The sequence below is a fragment of the Dama dama genome, chromosome 19 (assembly GCF_033118175.1).
Source record: "Dama dama isolate Ldn47 chromosome 19, ASM3311817v1, whole genome shotgun sequence".
Lineage (NCBI taxonomy): Eukaryota > Metazoa > Chordata > Mammalia > Artiodactyla > Cervidae > Dama > Dama dama.
In genome coordinates, this window is record NC_083699.1 from 16,838,496 (window position 1) to 16,861,396 (window position 22,901).

At 35.5% G+C, this 22,901-nt stretch overlaps 1 pseudogene; it reads right to left on the reverse strand.

Moving 5' to 3' along the window:
• Positions 1-21,912: 21,912 nt before the first annotated feature.
• Positions 21,913-22,575, reverse strand: LOC133074048 (etoposide-induced protein 2.4-like; annotated as a pseudogene).
• Between the last annotated feature and the right edge of the window lie 326 nt (positions 22,576-22,901).

The following is a 22,901-nucleotide window of genomic DNA, read 5'->3' on the forward strand; positions in this document are numbered from 1 at the left end:
TAATGGAATTATTAGGTGAATCATGAATACAATTCATTATAACATTACAGAGTCAGAAAAGACATTTTTGAAGAATTTTTAACAGCATGAGAAGTTTTTCATTATGTATTGAATTATATAAAAATAATATATGTATCATATAAGCATAATTATATATTTGTTTTTCTCTTTCTGACTTACTTCACTCTGTATGGTAGTCCCTAGGTCTATCCATGTCTCTGCAATGACTCAATTTCATCCCCTTTTATGTCTGAGTAATATTCCAGGAAGATTTTTAAATGTCATATATTTCATATTAGAAAATCCTTCATAAAGGGAACACTTTATCTTTCTTGATCTTCTCACAAAAAAGAAGAGAAACATAAATTGAGGATAATAGTAACTTGCTTAGGGGCCTCAAAATTGTGAATGCACATGGTGATACTTTGTGCATACTTGATTTATACACAGTTATTCCAGTCATATTTTTATAGTACATCTGTGTTTAAAGATATGTTTTTTCTTTTATTCACTCATCAATACTTTATTGAGTGAGTACTGTCTGCATATATTGTTTTAGGAACTTGGACACAGTGTTCAACTGGGAAGTCTTAAAATTAAATATTAAGTTTGAAGATATATTTACCTAGCCTACCAACAAATATATGCCATTAGATAGCAAGATAGTATTAAGGGATAGAGATGGGCAGGAGCAAATTCAGATAGTGTTGTCAGTGATAACCTCTCTGAGAATGTTTCATGAACATTTTGGACAAGTAACACTGAATGGGAAAACAAAGAAAGGATCTATCAAATGTAGAGCACTCTGTTAAATTATTTTCATATGTTATCTTCTTTATCATGAAACCAAGTTAGACTGTGTTATTCCTACTTTTGCCTATCTTCCAGGAAGTAAAGTAAACTTACTTGCTCAGATAACACAGTCCAACATACATAGAAAAAAGACACAGGAGAGGAGATTGGGGCAGAAAGTTGACCTGATGTTAAAATAAAAGACAAATTAAAATATTTTGTTGGGAGAAACTGGATTTCATAAAGAAATGTCCTAATTTGAAAGAAAAGTAAACAATAAAATTTGAAAAGACCAAAAGTTTCAGCTGAAATGCTATTTTTTGTTGATGTTTTACAGAAAACAACAAAATTCTGTAAAGCAATTATCCTTCAATTAAAAATAAATTTAAAAATTAATACATTAAATACTTTCCAAACAATCCAGTTGAAATTTCTAAAGGCAGTAGAATAAAGTATGCTAGAGCTCAGAATAATGTGATGAAGTAGAAATATAATCTTCTGAAGCATCAGTTTGAGTAACGTCATTTAGGATGAGAGACACATTACTATTATCCATTAGGAATGCTAAAATATATTGGGAAGGAATAGCTGGAAAAAAGTAAGATAAAATGGGAGGTTACAGAATCTTGTGGAGAAAAGTAAAGACTTTTAAAGGAAGGAATAAAATAAAATATTACAAAGAAAGCTGATGAACTAGCTAATTGTGTCCTTTGGAATTAAAAACAGAATAATTAGAAACTTGGCATTCAAAGATATGGTTGGAGCAGAAGCTGACTATGAGGGGTTCAAAATGATTAGTAAAAACACTGACATAGAAAATATAATCAATTCTTTTAATGAGGTTTGATGTACATGAATCCTGTGCCTTGAAACAGATTGACTATGATCTCTCTTGAATAGAAATGGATATTTAGCCACTTATGGGCCACCTTCCTCTCGGGCTGCAGAATCCTCCATGTCACTTCCCCTGTAGGATTTTTTTTTTTTTTTTCCAATAGCAGACCTTTTATCTGTCTGTGAATGCAGGAGACATGGGTTCAATCCCTGGTCTGGGAAGATTCCACATGCCTTGGAGAAGCTAAACTCATGTGCCACAACTTCTGAGCCTGTGCTCTAGAGCTCGAGCCTCAACAAGAGAAGCCACCCCAATAAGAAGCCTGTGCACTGCAACTAGAGAGTAGCCCCAACTTGTCACAGCTAGCAAAAGCCCTAGTGCAGAAATGAAGACCCAGTACCACTAAAAATAAATATAAAAAATAAAATTTAAGAAAAAAACAATTATCAAAAAAAAATTATCTGTCTACCAAGGCATTTAAAATGAACTAGGCAACCATTCAAAGAAGAGTGTGCCTTGAATAATTAATCAAATCACTTGGAATTACACCCAGAATGCATTCCTGAATACAAAAACCAGGGACATTTTCCTGTCTCCTCCTATACTTGTGATCCCTAAAAATTCAGTCACAAATTTAGTGTGAGTCCTTGCATTTCCAAAATTGTCCTTCCAGGATATGTTACTACATAAGTCTTCATCTGTGTTAGCTAGTGCTTAGATTAAAGGAATTGTAGGATGTAGAACTTGTCCCAAGCCTCTTTTGAAAATTCTTTTGTGGAATTCAGGACTTCACTACAAATCACATGCTGGGCAGAACATTATTGGTAGAACTGGTAAGCCTTCTGATTAAAATGGGCAATGACCTTATATTCTATGGTCTAGAAGGACTGATTGTAGATAGGAAAACTGATGTTTAGTTTTATATTAATATATAGTAAAATATAGCATAAATTGCTTAATTTTATAATACATTTGAACTCTTAAGATAATTTTTAAAGTCTCTTGCTTTTTAAAAAATTCTCCTTACTTGGGGACTTTATCATTCTCCAGACTTGCTCTTGCATGAAGAATATTTTGCAGTTTCTTTATCTGCTGCAAAAAGCCTATCTTAGAGTACAGGATATCTATTTCAGCAGGATTCTCAATAAAAGAAGAATGACATGCACATGGATCCAGAGCTCAGCCTGTTCCATCAGACTGATAATACCCTCCCAGCTTCTCAGTCTGAAATACGTCCTCCTGCTGGTCCTCATTATTATCACCTTCAGTGATGCCTTTTCAAGCCTGTTGTCATACAGCATGCAGCATCTCAGTGCTGTCAGGAGCATCATTATCGTCTCTGTCAATGAGTACACAAGCCTCTGACCCCAGAACCTCTCAAAGCTCACTCCCTGTGAGGGATTTTGAAAGGAAAAAAAAAAATATGTGTGTGTCTGTATCTATGCAAAGATTTTTTTTTCTCTCTTAAACTATATTTCTCTATTTCTTTATTTAGAGATAAATATATAAAAATGTGTATCTAATATATGGAATGATGTAATTTAAATGAAAGAAAATATTTTCTGTTATCATTTTTTAAAGAAAGTCAAAATAATTGAGAACAGCATTCTGAAAGCATGCACAATTTCCTTAAGAATTTTGTATTCTTTATAGACATTATGCAATTTTCTAAAACAAAAAACAAACAAAAAAACGATAGAAACATAAACAATTTTATTCACTTTAAGAATTTAAGTATGATATAAAAGGAAAAGTATATCAGTGGTTTTCTGAAATAGCAAAATATTATATCCATAAAAGATATAAAATTCTAATGCCTTTGTAGCAGCATCTGCATAAAGAGAAGACAAACTATGATTGTGTGTAATTAAATGTATAGATACAGGAGTAATTGAAAGCTGAAAAAGTAGACAAGTTGCTGACATTTTTAATTGCCATAAAAATGTATTCTTCATGAATCTGTTCAGCACTGAACTCAAAGACATAAGGTTTTGGGTTGAATAATAGAATGAAAAATGAGAATGGTAGTACACATATTTTGAGAGAAAAATAAAGATTTTGATGTTTAATGTCTAGACATTATAATTCAGTATATCAGTCTAATTTTCATAATATGAAAGCAAAGTATGTGTCTGTATGTATATATACAAACATTTATGTTTATACACACACACACATATATATATATATAGATATATACACTTCTAATGAAATAATACATAAATAATCATGTCATGGATTGAAAAAATGTTGAATAGATGTGATCTCTACCTATAGAAATTTCTTTGAAATAAATGAGAAGCACTTAAAAAATGAGGGGAATCAAAATCTCTAAGGAAAAAACTACTTTTTAAAAAATCTTACTTTTGTGTATTGTATATAGAGCTAGATATAAATATAAGCTTTAAGTATGTTACATAGCTGTCTCCCAAAGTCATGACTATGTGGTACATTTCTTACCTATAAAAAGACATATTTCTTGCTTTCTAGTTAAGGAAATGGTGGTTGGTTCTATTCTTCATAATCAAGGTATAATCAAATAATTTTAAAAATAATGTATTCAGTGTATTGCTCTATAAAAAATTAAGATATATTAGTTATTATTAGTAAAATATATTCATTGTGTTCATTGTTGTTGTATTAGATATTAAGTCATGTCCGACTCTTTGGACCTCATGGACTGTAGCCTGCCAAGTTCCTCTGTCCATGGGATTTCCCAGGCAAGAATACTGGAGTGGGTTGCCATTTCCTTCTCCAGGGGATCTTCCTGACCCAAGGATCCAGCTAGCATCTCCTGCATTGGCAGGCAGATTCTTTACTGCTGAGCCACCTGGGAAGCCCCTGTGTTCATTACTTGAATGTAACTTCATAACATATGATGAAAATATTCATATTTACAGTATCATGTTAAAGCAATACCAATGTCAGGAACGGAAATAACTCACAAGTAAGGGGAGATTTTGTGAATGATCAAGAACCTTTTGCTATTATATTAAGTGCACTGGTTTAATTTTTCTGAGAAAACAGGAAGTATGTGGACATGTTAAATTTTCTATTATATATATATATAAAGATTTTATAGCAGAACTTTAGAGTAAATCATTTATTATTATTATTGTTTAGTTGCTAAGTCGTTTCTGATTCTCTGTGACCTTATGGAGTGTAGACTGCCAAGCTCCTCTGTCCATGAGATTTTCCAGACAAGAGTACTGGAGTGTGTTCCCATTTCCTCATCTGGGGGATCTTCCTGACTCAAAGATAGAACCACAGATATCTCTAAAAAATATTTTCAATAAATAAACTTCTGTTCATTTCAGTTGCTCAGTCTTGTCTGACTCTTTGTGACCCCATGGACTGCAGCATGCCAGGCTTCCCTGTCCATCACTAACTCCCAGAGCTTACTCAAACTCATGTCTATTGAGTCGGTGATGCCATCCATCCAACCATCTCATCCTATGTCATCCCTTTCTCCTCCCGCCTTCAATCTTTCCCAGCATCAGGGTCTTTTCAAATGAGTCAGCTCTTAACATCAGGTGGCCAAAGTATTGGAGTTTCAGCTTCAATGGAGTTTCACCTTCCGATGAATATCCCTGGAAAAGGGAATGGCAAACAACTTCAGTATTTTTGCCTTGAGAACCCCATGAACAGTGTGAAACAAACTTGGTCGTGACTAATTCAGCAAATGTCACAGTTGTGCTAACCTGCAAATTCCTAGTATACAAAAGGGAATCAATCACCTGTTACACACAAAGTAAGGCTAAAAATGTATTCCTGGTTTTAGCTGAATTCCCAATCAAACTTAGTTGTTAATCAAAGACTATTACAAAACAAAGATAAAGTGATGTTATGAGAAGAAAAAACATATATAAATCAAATTTACCAATGATTAGAGTATTCTCAAACCACTCTAGTATTCTTGCCTGGGAAATCCCATGGATAGAGGAGCCTGGTGGGCTACGGTCTGTGGGATCACAGAAGAATCTGCCATGACTTAAGTGACTAAACAGCAACAAATTCTCACACATAAAATAAATATATATATACATGCATACAACCTGTATGTAATTTAACATGATTGCTTTTGTCAAAGCAGATACTAGACTTCCCTAAGTGCTAGCCCTTGGACTCTTTCTTTGTCAGGGCAGTACTGCCCTGGGGCTGTCTGTCCCTTCTCCTTAATGCAATGATCCCTGCTGACTTGTTTGTGTGGTTCACGTTTAGGGGCGATAGGGAATGCAAGAACAGTGCCAAGCAACAAAAAATGGCCTTCTATAATATTTTAATAACTTATTTTAAGCTTTTTCTCCCCACAATACATTCCCAAACTTCCTAAGAATGAGAAATTTAAAAAAATAATAATTTTAAAGAGATGCATATTTTGTTTTTATTGAATTGTATAAAGTAAATTAAACACTGTAAAACTATGAGAAAAGAGGCTAAGTGGTCTAACTTTTCACAGGAGATAAATGTGTCTAATGAAATAGATCTGCAGTAACAAGAAATTAAAGATGTATTTAGCTAGAGAATGGAAAATGCAAGCTATAGAAAATTACAATATTAAGGGAAATAAAGTTTAGAATAAACAAACCTATATTGGGTGCAGCCTGCAGGCCTATAAAGCCTGCAATTGCTGAGATTTGACTGAAGAAAAGAGCCCAGAGTTAGCAAGAGAGACTTCAAAGCCTTAATGGATAGAGAGACTTCATACATCTGAAGCAAAATCCTGGATTGACACTTCATCGACACCTTGCCATGGGCTGCCTGCAAGATGTGGCAGCAGTCTTTGCTCCTGGGGGCAGGAGACATTGCCAGTTATAAGGGTAATTGACATCAGGTTGGCTCATTCATTGTCAAGGAAACAATCAGAAGGGCATGCCCCTTACAGCCCCTTTGATGATAATTACCAGCTGGGGCCTGGGGCAAGTATGTAGAAAGGTCAATCATGTGAGTAGGAGAAGTCAGCATTGGTAGAGTAAGGGATGTATAGAGAACGATAAAGCAGCCCCTCATAATAGACATGTAAATTTCCTAAACTGTGGTAGCAGAGTATATACCGATAGAGACTCTATAGGAGAACACGAAACAAAATGTGTAATATATGTTAAGCAGTGAAGAGATTTTCCTATTTTATTTTCCTTAATGGCAACTGTATAGCCAAAGGCATTATTGTCCATGATCAGTATGAGACTAAACTGCCTAGCTCATGTGATAATTCTAGCATATTTATCAGTGTTTCATTTTAAGCAAACTATCCAAAAATGGAAGTCAAATAATTACAATTCAAGGTTGATTTTATAGTGGACAGTTATCATTTTGCCTTCTCATCATTCATTTATTCTTTTTCTGGAAGGAATACCTTATTTTGCTTTAGAAAGTCACCTTACCCCAGTAGGTTATATAACATTAAAAAAAATATATTTGTGTAATTATGGGCTTTCTTGGAACTAAAGCCTACTTGAGACCCAACTAAAAAGCAAATGCATAGCACAATTCTTGAGAGTTGGTGAGTTATCAAATGAATTCCTAACCTCTTTAGGACCACTATGTGAAAGTCAATTTATGACCTGATGATATGCAGCTGAAAAATAGGAATAACTTACTTCTAAAATACCACCTGTGCCCCCTACCCCACACCCACCCCCACATTCTGGAATGCTTTCCAGAAGGAAGCAATTCATTCTTTGCTTGGAGTTCATGTGAATAGGTTGATTCAAAGAAAAGAAATCAAATCTTAATTCTGACAACTTGTGTCTGCCCCTTATCCCCTTATTATTTTTTTACATCCACTTTTAAGAGTTATTTTTTTAATCTAAAAAATATGTGAAACTCTTTTTGCTTTTATTTATGTAAATATATTAATATTATCTTGTATAGTTTCTAGTTATTCTGACTTTGATTAAAAAGATGTTTTCTATTTCATTATGACCAGGTGTCCCTTTTGGTTAGGAGTTAAGTTACAGGCTTCAAGTAATAGAAACTCTAAAATGCCAATGATACAAAAGATAGAAAGCTACCTCTCTCTCATGTAAAAGTATTTTGGAAGTTACCAATTCAACGTTGACAAGGAGGCTCCAAATTCTCTATCTTGCTGTTCTACATCTTCAACAACTGTATTTCTCTTTCTAATCTATGATGTTCGTAATACAGTAGTTATATACACATTAAAAATATGAGGAGATAGCATGGAAATAAGGGTATACCTATTCATTAATAGATATTTCCTGGAAGAGACAATGCTATGTTTCTGCTCAAATCCTGTTGGAATGAGTTTAATTATTTGACAGATTTAGCTGCCAGTGAGCCAGTGAAAAGTTGTCTGTATTTAGGTGACCATGAAAGTGCTTAGGTCAAACTTAGTGGTTCTATCAATAAGTAAGGTGGAGAGAATTGATAATAGTGAATATATCCAAAATATTATTCTGTTATTATTTTATTGTTCTCAACATTCTTCACATTTATGATTTTTAATTTAATACAAATATTTTTATATATAGTGTGAATTCCTTTGGTATGGCTAACTACTTGTGCTATTACTAGTTACTAAATGTATCATGTGTTTATTCACTAAAATGAAATGTCACCTGTACCATATATAGCATTCCTGTATATATCTATCTGTTGGAACCCATTTAATGGGCCCAGTTCTTCTATTTTTTGAAACTTTCTTTTTTCCAATTCTCCATATCAATACAAAAGTTCCATTATTATTTTTAATTTTATATCTTACAGTGTTATTTTCTAAATTAATAATGAATTTATTTATTTTTGGTGTACAGTTTTTTGAGTTTAAAATATGTATAGACTTATATACCTACAACAATCAAGGTACAGAACAACAGTTCATTACCCCCAAAATCTCCCTTATGTTTTCCATTAGTAGTCATGACTGAATCACACTCAAATACTTGGCAACTACAAAACTTGATTTCTAAACCTTCAGTTTTGTTTTTGAGAATACTATGTAAATGGAATCACATAAAAGGTAAGCTTTGTAACTAAATCCTTTCACTCAGTTTAATAGATTTAAGTTCATCCTCTGTTAATGCTTTTTTTTTTTTTTCAGTGTTTTTATATTATTAGTGAGATAATGACCAACCTAGACAGCATATTAAAAAGCAGAGACATTACTTTGCCAACAAAGGTCCATCTAGTCAAAGCTATAGTTTTTCCAGTAGGCATGTATGGATGTGAGAGTTGGACTATAAAGAAAGCTGAGTGCCTAAGAATTAATGCTTTGGAACTGTCGTGTTGGAGAGGACTCTTGAGAATCCCTTGGACTGCAAGGAGATCCAACCAGTCCATCCTAAAGGAGATCAGTCCTGGGTGTTCATTGGAAGGACTGATGCTGAAGCTGAAACTCCAATACTTTGGCCACCTCATGCAAAGAGTTGATTCATTGGAAAAGACCCTGATGCTGGGAAATATTGAAGGCAGAAGAAGGAGTGACAGAGGATGAGATGCTAGGATGGCATCACCAACTCAACTGACATGAGTTTGAGTAAACTCCTGGAGTTGGCGATGGACAGGGAGGCCTGGCATGCTGCAGTCCATGGGGTCGCAAAGAGTCAGACACGACTGAGCAACTGAACTGAACTGAGTGAGGTAATGAGTAGTTATATTAGTCAGGGTTCTCCAAAGAAATAGAATCAATAGAACATATACATATATGTACACACACCCAGTCACACACATATAAAATCTTATTGAATCATATTATAATCCCTCAAGGGGAAGGTGATATGTTTTACTGAGTCCATCAATTCAAATGTTAATCTCTCATCTGGAAACATTTTCACAGATGCACCCAGAAATGTTTAGCCAAATACCTGGGTGCTCACGATGACACAATATGATTGACACATAAAAATAACCTCCACAATGATATTCTTTTGGATGCTACACCACAATTTGTTCACCTGTTTATTCAATGAACGACATTTGGGTTGTTCCAAGGTTTCAGTGATTTTAAATAGAGCCCCTACATTTTCCTATAAAGTTTAATAAATAGCTATAAGTTTTTCCAGGGTGAAAATTTAGCAACTGGACGTCTGAGTTATAGAGTAAAGTTTATTTGATAGTGTCAAATGTTTTCCAGACTGATTGCAACATTTTGCACTCACATGAGAAATATTTGAGGATTACAGATTCTTTGCACTTTTACTAAATCTGGATACTGCCAGTATTTTTATTTTAGCCATTGTACTAGTTATGGTTTTAAAGTGAATTATAACCCCTAAAATATATACATTGAAGCCTTAATGTCCAAGGTGACTGTTTTGGAGATAAAGCCTTGATGAAAGAATTAGGTTAAATGAGGTCATAAATATGGGTTCTTTATCTAGATAGAAGTGGTGTCCTTAAAGTGATATCAGAACTTTCTATCTCCATAAGTATCAAGGAAAATCCATGTGAGAAATACAATGAGAATATGGCCATCTATGAGGCATAAAGGGAGCTCTTCAGGTCAGTTCAGTTCAGTCGCTCAGTCGTATCCGACTCTTTGCGACTCCATGGACTGCAGCACGCCAGGCCTCCCTGTCCATCACCAACTCCCAGAAATCACCCAAACCCATGTCCATCGAGTCGGTGATGCCATCCAGCCATCTCATCCTCTGTCGTCCCCTTCTTCTGCTGCCTTCAATCTTTCCCAGCATCAGGGTCTGTTCCAATAAGTCCGTTATTCGCATCAGGTGGCCAAAGTATTGGAATTTCAGCTTCAGCATCAGTCCTTACAATGTATATTCAGGACTGATTTCCTTTAGGATGGGCTGGTTGGATCTCCTTGCAGTCCAAGGGATTCTCAAGAGTCTTCTCCAACACCACAGTTCAAAAGCATCAGTTCTTTGGTGCTCAGCTTTCTTTATAGTCCAACTCTCACATCCATACATGACTACTGGGAAAACTGTAGCTTTGACTAGATGGACCTTTGTTGGCAAAGTAATGTCTCTTTCCCCAGTAAGGGGAAACATATTAAATATATTAAATCGAATACCGCTGTGGCTCAGATGGTAAAGAATCTGCCTGCAATGCAGGAGCCCCAGGTTCGATCACTGGGTTGGGAAGATCCCTTCAAGTAGGGAATGCTACCCTTTCCAGTGTTCTTGCCTGGAGAATTCCATGGAAAGAGGAGTTTGGTGGACTACAGTCCTGGGCATAACAAAGAGTTGGCCAGAACTGCGTGACTAATTCTTTTCATTTTCACCACAACTTTCATAAAATCTCTGAAGATGGCTAAGTCGCACACACACACATGATTCTGGGAATATCCGGCATGATATTAACTAGTTTCATTTATCTTTACTAGTGATTCTATTTGACTGCATTAGCAAGTAAACTGGCCAAAATATCAGATGGAATATTTTTCATTTTATTTTTTTGTCATAGAGGAATATTCATTTATATGATCAATGAGTCTGTTGATGTCATTGCACTTTATTTTTCCTTTAGAAGTAGTGTATGCCTAAAGTTGAAATAAAAGAGATTTTAGATTCATTATTTCATTTTTATTAAAAAATTTTCTTATTTCTATTTAAGTTTAAAGACAAACTGTTCTATAATATGCTAATTTGCACTTACTGCTTTAATATATCAACTGATAACTTCAGCTGCAATTGTGTGAAGCACCCATTTAAAAAATATTAATTTGTCAGCAGGTTTATATATGCCATTTTCTGCCTTATCCCAGCTAACTCACTAATTTCTTTTTATACAGTGAAATTCAGTAACTTTCAGTGCAGCTTGCTTTATTTTTCATCGTCGGAAAATTAAAGTCCAAGGAAGTAGCATTTGAAAACAAGGTTGTTTTTTTCTTTTTTAAGTCCCAAGAGGTTTCAGAAATAATTGGTGAAAAACCTGATATATTAAATTGTAAGCTGTTTAAGGTAACTACATGATGCAAAGCTGCAAAAATAATTTCATTCTAAGAATGATATAGGATGTGTGAAATTTTAATGTGTTTCATTTTGGAAGATCTATTGATAAAATTTTCTTCCTTGGAAAGTGTTTCATTTTATTGGTGAGATTAAAATGAATTCACTTAACACAAAGTAAACATTTAGCACATATTTAGGTAAGCTGAAGCTGATTTCATGCTACTTTTGAGTATTTTTTACAAAAGGAATTTATTGTGCTATCTTTTTTTAAAAGCACAAAATTTGAGCATGAACTTAGCTATTTCAGCCTCATATTTTCCCTCCAATGGTGTGTCTATTTCATATTTAATCTTCATGTGTCATTACTACATGGAAACTAAATTAAAAAAAAACAGATTACAACAATTATTTTAAAATGACTACCATATTCTTCAAGGCAGTTATTTTGGAAAGGTATGATAAACTTATTTCACCAGTTACAGCATTGTAATTATATGCAAAGTAGTTTTTCAAATTTACCTTTTTAACTACAAGATAGATTACAGATTTAGAAACAATAGTTATTAGTTTTAAATAGAACTGCCATATGACCCAGCAATCCCACTCCTGGGCATACACACAGAGGAAACCAGAATTGAAAGAGACACATGTACCCGAATGTTCATCGCAGCACTGTTTATAATAGCCAGGACATGGACGCAACCTAGATGTCCATCAGCAGATGAATGGATAAGAAAGTTGTGGTACATATACACAATGGAATATTACTCAGCCATTAAAAAGAATACATTGGAATCAGTTCTAATGAGGTGGATGAAACTGGAGCCTATTATACAGAGTGAAGTAAGCCAGAAAGAAAAACACCAATACAGTATACTAACGCATATATATGGAATTTAGAAAGATGGTAATGATAACCCTGTATGCGAGACAGCAAAAGAGACACAGATGTATAGAACAGTCTTTTGGACTCTGTGGGAGAAGGCGAGGGTGGGATGATATGGGAGAATGGCATTGTAATGGCATGTAAATTATCATATGTGAAACGAATCGCCAGTCCAGGTTTAATGCATGATACATGGTGCTTGGGGCTGGTGCACTGGGATGACCCAGAGGGGTGGGGTGGGGAGGGAGGTGGGAAGGAGGCTCAGGATGGGGAACACATGTACACGCATGGCAGATTCAAGTCAATGTATGGTAAAACCAATACAATGTTGTAAAGTAAAATAAATTAATTAATTAATTAAAAAAAACAAGAATTAGATGCTTTTGAAAAAATAATACTTTTAAAGATTATGCTTTTACATCATAAAGATATATAAGTTCTCTTTACAATTGATTTCAGAAGAATGGCTAAAACTTCTGGACCAATTTTAGAGGCATCCTTGAATGAACTGTTACTTTAAGTAAGTACTTAATCAGCATGTGTTTGACTCAAAAGCCTAGGCACTTTCACTTTCATTCATTCTTTGAGCTTTCTTTATTTTTCCAAAAATGAATTTTGTTTGTTTCAAAAGGATTGTCAATAAAAGGAGTGGAATGTGAAATATGCTTACTGTAATCTATTAGATAAACATGCCATTTCTACAAGAACTGACAATAGATACTCTGCTGAATGTCATTGTATGTGGAAAAACTGCTCAAAAGATTCAGTCTCACTCTGGGCAGTAGAAGCAATGATTTCTTGGTTATGAAGGAATAGCCACCAGAAGTATTGTTTGGTACTAATAAAATTTTCCTCATGTTTCCTTGAGATGTGCAAGGAAAAATGATTGAATATTCAGCATATTTCCATGAGTTAAAAGACATTTTTATTATCAGCAAATTATTTAACTTTCCTGAGAACAGGTATTAAAACTAAATATATTTTGTACCAGTGTAAGTGCCCATTCTTAAGGAGTTTTAAAATTAATAGATGCACCAAACCTTGTAACCTACTCTTTCTTTTAAAAATATTGAGTCACTAAAAAAGATATTGAACATCACTAGCTGAAGTGAAATATTTAAGCTTCACATCATCAATCAGACATGTGGTGTATTTATGTTGAATAAAAATGTCTGTACAAATACCAATGCCTATCCTTGGTAGTACTTTCCCACCAGGTCTGATATAACATTTATCACATTTATTGTTCACACTATTTCACCAACTCCTTAACTGCTGGCTGCTGACATTTCTGAGTTTGGATCCTGTTTTCATTTTATTGTGTACTTCATCATCTATAAAAACAATTTAAAATGTAACTAATGCACAAGGGAGACTCAAAGTTAAAACTTTTGTGTCATTAGTGCAATACTTAGTGCATTGTAGTTTCTCTCTCACTTTTTAAACTCCACCATTGTTCGATTTCTTTATTATTATTGTTTACTTATTTATTTTGGTCAATGTGAAATACCAATCTTGCTTCCTGACCAGGGACGAGGGATCAAACCCAAGCTCCCTTCATTGGAAGCACAGGAAATAACCACTGGACCACTAGGGAAATCCCTGTAGGTTCTCAATGATTATGTTACTGTTTCTTTCTTTTATTCAGGACTCGAGGGTGCTCAGGAGGTGCTTGTATGTTATTATACTCCTTTTTAAATTGAACCCAAATGGATCAGAGGTAAAGATTCCGCCTGCTAATGCAGGAGCTTGGGTTCGATCCCTGGGTCTGGAAGATCCCCTGGAGAAGGAAATGGCAACCCACTCCATTATTCTTGACTGGAAAACCCCATGGACAGAGGAACCTGATGGGCTACAGTCCATAGAGCTGCAAAGAGTCAGACATGACTGAATACACACACACTGGAGTGGATCTACAGGGAGATATGAAGAGAGACAAAAGCTTGAAGAGAACCAAAGCAAGGACACAAACTGAAAGTACAATTGTTGTTGTTGATCATTCATGATCTGTGGTAAATGTATTAAAACCAGTACTATTATTATTGAAACCATGACTTTGATTTTTAAAAGATCATTAAAATAGGTAAGATAAATCTATGGCCACAATGTACTAAAGGTACAATGATTTGTGGTTTTAACTTTAGAAAAAAATGTTTTTTTTTAAATTTTATCAACTTTATTTCCTTTAAAGATAAAATACCAAAAAATAAAATTTCTAAAAGTTATTGCTATAAATAGGTGGTGATTTATACTAATAACATTGTTTACTGTATCATCCTTAATGATTCATGACTGATTTTTAGTCAATAGTAAGTGCATGATAAGCTATTAGTATAATAAGTTACTTTAATTGACTTCATGATAAGCTATTAGTATAATAAGTTACTTTAATTGACTTCTTGAGACTTAATAAATTTTTCATTCTTGAGATAATATGTATATATCCATGACGTATTTTTTAATGGATGGATTTAGTTGAATAATATTTATATTTTATCTAGGATTATTGCATCTATATTTATAAGTGAGATTTATTTAAATTCTTTCTTTTACTGTCCATATTGGCTCAGACGGTAAAGAATCCACTTGCCAATGAAAGAGATGCTGGTTCAATCCCTGGGTTGGGAAGATCCCTGGAGAAGGGTTATGGCAGTATTCTTGCCTGGAGAATCTCATCAGCTATAATCCAAGGGCCACAAAGAGTTGTGCATGACTAAATGACTAAGCATCTTGATTTTAGCATCAAAAATATGCCAGCCTAATCAAATGATGGAGGGTGAAACATTCCCAACTTTTTCTGCTCCTCAGAAGATTTTGTAAAGGCTATAGATTATATTATCTTCTTTGAATGCTTTATAAAAATATTTTAATTTAATATTTATAAAAATATTTTAATAATATCTGAATTGGTGCTTGCATATTGTTTATTTTTTAGTAGATTTAAGCTATGTTTTTAAAACTTTCAACTGGTTTCAGATCTATCTTTAGAATAGCATATAAAAATGTTTGAAGTACATATATGTTTATATACATGCTACATATGTGTATGAGAATCCTTGTGGTAGCCTAAGTAATTTATATTTTTGAGAAAAAAATTCATCTTCATTACTTTAAACTTAGTTATATATTTTCTTATGAATTTTCTTATTGAAACTGTTTAATCCATATATATTCATAACCTATTTTATTAGCCAACAGTTTAGGCATGCTTTTTATATTTCTTCTTAACATTTTATAATTGACTTTTTCAATTTTATCTCTAATCTAGAGAGTCAATACTAAAAAGATAATATGTGTTAAAATTTAATCTTTGAATTCTTAATACATTTGTCTGGGGTCAAATCTATCTACCACTTACTTGAGGTTTGACCCTGGATAATTTACTGAGCCTGTTTCTATCTTACTCTCTTGTTTCTCATCTATATATTAAGGATAATTATATGAGATCTTCAAAAGGATGATTAGTGGGGATTCAATAAAATAATTTAGTAAAGCACTTAGTAAATTTCCTATTATATAGAAAATATGCAATAATTATTTATTAGGATTATTATTTCAACCAATAATATTTATTCTCACAAGACATTAGTGTTACCTGTTATAGGATTTATGTATGATGAATGATAAGGTCAGTATACCTATCTAGGATTCTGAAGATTTGAATTTTATTTATGCTGTGTAGATTACAGCTACTTGACATTTATTTCATGTTATCACACTTAGACTTCTTTTCGTAATCAAAAAATGACAGGTTTAGACTAGATCAGAGGTCAGAAAACTACTACCCATGGCCAAATAGGGCTTGTTATTGGAGCACAGTCACACCCAGTTGTTTACACATTGTGTTTGCTTTTGCACTAGGTGGCAGAGTTAAGTAGTTGCCATTAAAGCTGAAAATATTTGTTTTCATTCCTTTGTCTAAATTCTTCACCAGATTACTTTAAAAAGCTTTCCTGTGCTGATAGTCTATGGTCTATTTGCAATATTTATTTCTAAATGAGTCAACCTGTTTGGAAGGAAGAATAATGGAGATAGAGTGTAAATAGATCTTCTTTTTCCTATATCCATGGAACCGAACTCCACGGATTCTCACTGAGAAATCACTATCCCCAGACCTCTATGTTTAATTATGATCAGTTACTTACAAAATTATGATGGTCAGTAAGTGGTGGTAGATAACAGTTTGTTCTGATTTTCCCCTACTCCATGCTTGTAGCACTCCTTGGGTCAAGCTTACTGACTGCTGTCACCGCGAGCTCTCTCAGCTTTACCTCTTACTTGACTTACACTAAAGGTAGCTCCTCAGCCAGATGAAATAATTTCTCACAGTTACGATCTGCTGCCTTGTGAACCTTAGTACTAGGTCAGGCCCACAGTGGCAGCTATCCATTTTGGGGCCAAGATTATATCACACCTTAGATTTATAATTTCATTTTGAAATCACTTTCCCCAAAAACTATTTTTCCATTGACTAAGAAATTCAAAGCATCCTGTATTCCACAGTCAACCTGAAATAGACCCCCTTGAGTCATCTCTAATTTTCCAGCAAAGTTGCTCTTTCCTCAGTTAAATCTATCCTGTCTTTACTCTCATTCTATAACATCTTGCATTGATATAAACTGCCATGTAATTTCAGTTATCTAATTTGTAAGTAGTAGCAGCACATGTTAAGCACTCAGTAAATAATGGTTGTCCCTATAACGTCATTGTTACTCACTTGTTCAGGAACTGGCAGGTTGAGATACAACATCAGCACCATTCTAGAATTCCTAATGCTTTTGCATTAAATAATTGGCTTTCTATGAAAATTCAGCTTATATGTCTAAATACGAATGAACAGAAAAAATATCTCTGGTATCTAATGGAGAAAAATAAAATAATGATTCAGAAATGTAGAGTCACTTTAAAAACATATAACAGAATGTATTCTTGTTTCTCTTCAGATTGCATACATCTTTTACCTTTGGCTAAACAAAGAAACAAATAATTGGTGTAAGTTCTTATCCTATAGTCAGAATTCAGCCACTTCATGACTACAATGCTGTTTGAAACTGGGTTTAATTTGAAGAGATTATAGCAGATAGTAAGATTTATAAATAGATATCATGGAGTAAGATTCAAATTATACACACACACACACACACATATATATAAATGCATATATAAAGAAAGGGGCTTCCTTGGTGGCTTACATGGTAAAGAATTCACCTAGAGTGAGGGGACCTGGGTTGATTCCTGGGTTGGGAAGATCCCCTGGAGAATGGCATGGCTACCCACTCCAGTATTCTTGCCTGGAGAATTCCCATGGACAGCAGAGCCTGGCGGGCTACAGTCCATGGGGCTGCAGAGTTGAACACAGCTAAGCACAGCAGAAATGATGCTGAGATATATGAGATTTCTGGCCTATATATATTTTTATATATATATTTTCAGTCTATACAGTAATAGTAGGGATAATTAATAATTAATAAATAATGACAAAATTATTTCATTATCTAAAATGGAAGACAAGAAAGGGAATTAAAAGCCAGCATAGAGGGTATAAGCTAAGTATAATGAAGGGTTTCTACACAGTTAAGAATGTTTAAGCATAAGAATGGATTACCCAAGGGAGGATATCTTTTAGAGGGAAAGAGATTTCAACATCAATGGAAGTTTAATCATGTTCATGCCTGAAGGTCAGAAAATAGACTTGACAGTGTCTCAGTGTTCCAATATAGCCCTGTGACTCTTAAGAATAAATTTTTGAGTAAATGTTATTATATTCTTTATAGTGAAAAGATTGTATACTTTCAGAAAGGATTAGCAGCCATATTTTAACATCATCTTCACACATTCACATTTATGGTACTCCCCTAAAGAGATATTTAAATCCTCTTACAAGAGAGTTTCCCATAGAGGCTATAAATGCAAACGTGGTTCCATATTGCCTTTATTTGGATCTGATGCTGAGCTCAGTGAACATTAGAGTTTTTAAACGAATACATTTCAGAAGCACTGAGAAATGAACTTTAAGTGGCTTATATTGCTCATAAAGCCTGTAGCCGTTAGAGTAAAAATACCATGCATTCCTAGGAAATACTATTTGCTGTTCCTTAAACTCTATAACATAAAGTGTTAGGAAGCAGGCTTTTTATTGATGGGGGAAATACAAACATAAAATGAAGGAAGAAAGGGAGAACTCAGTGGCAATGGATTGGAATTGTAGATATCAACATGCAATTATGGATATATATATATATGTCAAAATTATTTATTTATAAGTATTTACACATATATATGTTTATATGTGCATGTATAATTACCCACTAAAATAGCCTAAAAATGATGAGACACTAGTATCAATAAGAAAACATAAGTTCTTGTGTATATTAACTCTTGTACTGGGGCAGGGAAAATACAAGATGGACATTTAATAACTAAAAAGAAAAGAAATCAGCAGAGCTTTGGCTTTCTCATGGATCTGGAGAGACAACAATTAGAAGCTTGCCAGTTTCTAGTGAACAGGATGGGGGGAGAACTAAACCTGACTTGCCAAATGCTGAAACTGTACCCTGAAGTAGTGGTAGGTGAGTCACTAAATTGTGTCCAACTCCTGTGACCCCATGGACTGTAGCCTACCAAGCTCCTCTGTTCATGGGATTTCCCAGACAAGAATACTAGAGTGGGTTGCCATTTCCTTCTCCAGGAGATCTTCCCAAGCCAGGGATTGAACCCAGGTCTCCTGCATTGTAGGTGGTCCCCTGCATTGCTGGTGGATTCTTTACTGACTGAGCCAACAGGGAAGAACAAAGCAAAAGTTCTTTGAAAAGCAGACTGCAATTCCTGGTAGTCTCATGGACTTAGGAGGACAAGAATTGATTTTAGGATCTGCCTGGAGAGGGAGCTTTTTCAGAACAGCCTAGCATCTACCTGTTCACTTTGGACTAAGATAATCAATGTTTGCCATAGAAAAGAGAATTAACCTGGAGAATAGGGAAGTCATAAACCATTAACTGTGAAGTTAATTATGGGTACATTATTACCTCTTCCATGAATACATGTGTATTTCCTGTCTAAACTCACTTTCAACTGGCTATTTATCACATTTTCTTGGATTTCTAAAAAGTAATTTTAGCTCAATGTGTCCAATACCAAATTCATAACCCCTACCTTCACATTCCTGATTTATCTTTTGCTAATATTGATTTTATAGACAATGTTACCACCACCCATTCAAATATACTAGACAAAAATCTAGATTTACTCTCTCTCCTACATATCAATCATCAAACTGCCAATGTTGTGTTCTAAATCTTTCTTGTCTTCTACACTAATGGCATCCATTCCAGTCAAGGTACCACTTGGTTCTACACATGGACTGTATGAACTATGGTCATAGACCACTCCTTTTTTTTTTTTTTTTTCCCCTGTATCTATCCTATCCCTCCTGCCATGCATGCATGCTAAGTCACTTCAGTCATGTCCAACTCTTTGCAACCCTACTGTCTGTAACCCGCCAGGCTCCTCTGTCCATCAGATTCTCCAGGCAAGAATACTGAAGTGGGTTGCCATGCCCTCCTCTAGAGGATCTTCTCAACCCAGGGACTGAACCTGTGTTTCTTGCATCTCCTGCATTGGCAGGCAGATACTTTACCACTGTGTTACCTGGGAAGCCCCCAATATGATACAGAAAAAAATAAATAAAAAATTACAATTTGTGTAAATTCCAAACACAGTCACAAAATTATTTACATAAAAATGCATAATGTAATTTAATTATGCTATCACAGTAGTGTTTACAGTTTCTTCTATGAACTTCTAGGTGTCCTTAAGATCATTTTAGGAGGTCAACAAAATTAAAAATATTTTTTGTAACAATATTAAAGAGTTTTGCTGAGGTGAAATCTGTACTGATGTTACAAAAGCAATTCTGCATAAAATTATGGCACTTTGACATGAATTAAAGCAGTGGCACTAGGCTATACTCATATGCATTATATTCTTGCCATTCTGAACTTACAGTAAAGACATACAGGTTTCACTTAACAACATTCTTGATGAAGCAGCGCAAATTATTGCTTTGATTCAAATTTTGACCCCAGAGTACATATTTTTCAATATTCTGTGTGAGGAAATGGAACTTAGTCATAAAGCACTTCTGCTGCCTGAGTATGATGGCTGTTGTTAGGAAAAGCACCTGTGTGAAGGGAGGAGGTAGTAATTGTTTCAGTTGCAAGGTGAATTAGTTGTTTTTTCCACCCCACAGGTTTATGAATTTAATAAGTTTTTGCCATTCAGTCCCTATTTGCAGCACCCAATAATCCTTTGAAATGCCAGACAAACCTGGCAGTGACAACAGGACTTCTGACCTCCAGAATTTAACAGCTCAGGTTGTCTAGCATTTTGTTTTGTAGTGACACTTGCACTGGTATCTCTCCAAAGCTGGCAGACTTTAAACGTACCAGTGAAAAAGAACTTTCTCCCCTCCAAGGGGAAGAAAAAAACAAAAATCACTCCTCAAAACCTGGCAGATCTGGCTGCAAGGTCCTTCCTCCCATCCCATCTCTCCAGGATTGTTTTTTGCAGTAGAGCAAGAGAAAACAAAATCTAATCTGAGTTACAAGAAATGAAACAATGATGGCTATAACAGAAGTGACCAAGAGGAACTGAGATTCTCCTTTATCTCCAACATCCAATATATGTGGTTCACAGAAAAACGGCAAAAATAACAGGTCCACAACAGCTCGGATTACAAAAATCTGTTCATCCAAGGGTGGTGGAAGTCAGGGCAAATGGCAGGGGGGGTGGCAGGGAATGTATTCCCATCAGTTCAGGTAGGGGGGCTGAAGAGATGCTGAAAAAGAGCTGCAGAAAAACCTGTGATCCTTTCAGATTCACCAGCGTTAGAAATCAATGTGCCAGGGTCAGGAAGAGTCTGCCTTAAGTGCACCAGACAAAAGTCCCAATTTTCTTAGAAAGAAGGGAACATGCAGAGGACCCTTGCCTGGTGGGTCCTGCTTTTCATAGTAGGGAAGGTGGACAAGAAAAAGAGCTGTCACAGGGTCCTCCTAATCCCGTCCATCCCTTCTTGATGGCTAACACAGTGAACTACCACAGCCTTGCTTGCTAGGAGACTGATGCTGTGAAGGGAGCTTCTCTTCAGAGGTTGAGCTACTAACGGCAAACTGCAGTAAACCATTTTGTGGAAGGTTCTGTTGCTTAAGGAAATCACCATGGAAAAGAGGTTACAGCTGGAAAGGCACGTTTGGCCAGGAGTATTTACTTCATTGGGTTTCAGTAGTGGATCAGATGGTCAACAATCCGCCAGCAATGCAGGAGACCTGGGTTCGGTCCCTGGGTCGGGAAGATCCTCCAAAGAAGGGAATTGCTACCCTCTTCAGTAGAATTCCATGGACAGAGGAGCCTGGTGGGCTATAGTCCATGTGGTGGCAAAGAGTCAGACATGACTGAGTGACTAACACTTTCACTTTTTGCTTCATTGGTGCTGATAAAAAAATGAAGGGAAGAGAGCAGAGAAAAGGCAGCTAGTGATAATGTAGGAGGTGGGGTGCCTGCTGGGAAGTCCACCATAGTGAGTAGAAAAGAGACATACATTAGAGATTAACCAGTTGACCAACGAGATGGATTAGAAAGAGACCCACAAATATTTCCTAAATATTTGGAAAAGAGCCTGCAGTTGACATATTGAAGACCATGTCAGTAGGGAATGGGTGAGGCTTCCTCCCTGATACCGTAAGTGCCAGGTCAGCTATATTCTAAAATCATATCATATTCACAACTTTGCTAAGCACAAAGAGGAGGAGCACTGAAAATTGATGGGAAGAAATATTTCAGCCAGAATCAAACATCTCTATGGAGAGATGGATCCCCAATAATTTGGGCCATTACTGACTGAAGCACAGGAACACACACTCGATAAAACTGGGAAGAGAATGAAGCAGAATAGTCTGCCACTTCACGTACAGCACTGAGAAATTCAACTAGCAATGGGTGGCTCAGTCTTGCTTCCTCTTTTATACCCTGGGCTCTACTTGCCCTTTCAAACACTCTACTAGCCTTCATAGATGCTGTTCCTCTCTCTTAAGCTGAATTTGAGCATCTAGCTATGAGATGGTACAACTTCCAGAAACAGGGTCCTTGATTCTCCAGGAAAGGTACTGCAGAAAGATTTTGACACTGTGTGCCATCTCTTCCCCACTCAAACTACCAACGACACAGAGGACAGAGAAGCATCCCCAAATCTGTCACCATGAAGGATGGGCAGCTTTGTTGCTCTGGCCCTGGCTCCCTGCCCACCGCCAACCAGACAGGCTCCTTGGAGCACCTTGCCCTGGCCTATGTCTCCCACAACAGGTGTTCTCAAGGCGGGGCCACAACACCCGCACACACAGGTCCTATGGTGCTGGGGGTAGCGTGTCTGTTGGGAAGTCCAGGTGTTCTTAATGAAATCATTTTCACTAGAGAGAATTTCTGGCAGGTAAACAATGCTTATTCAGACTTGAGTATTTTACAG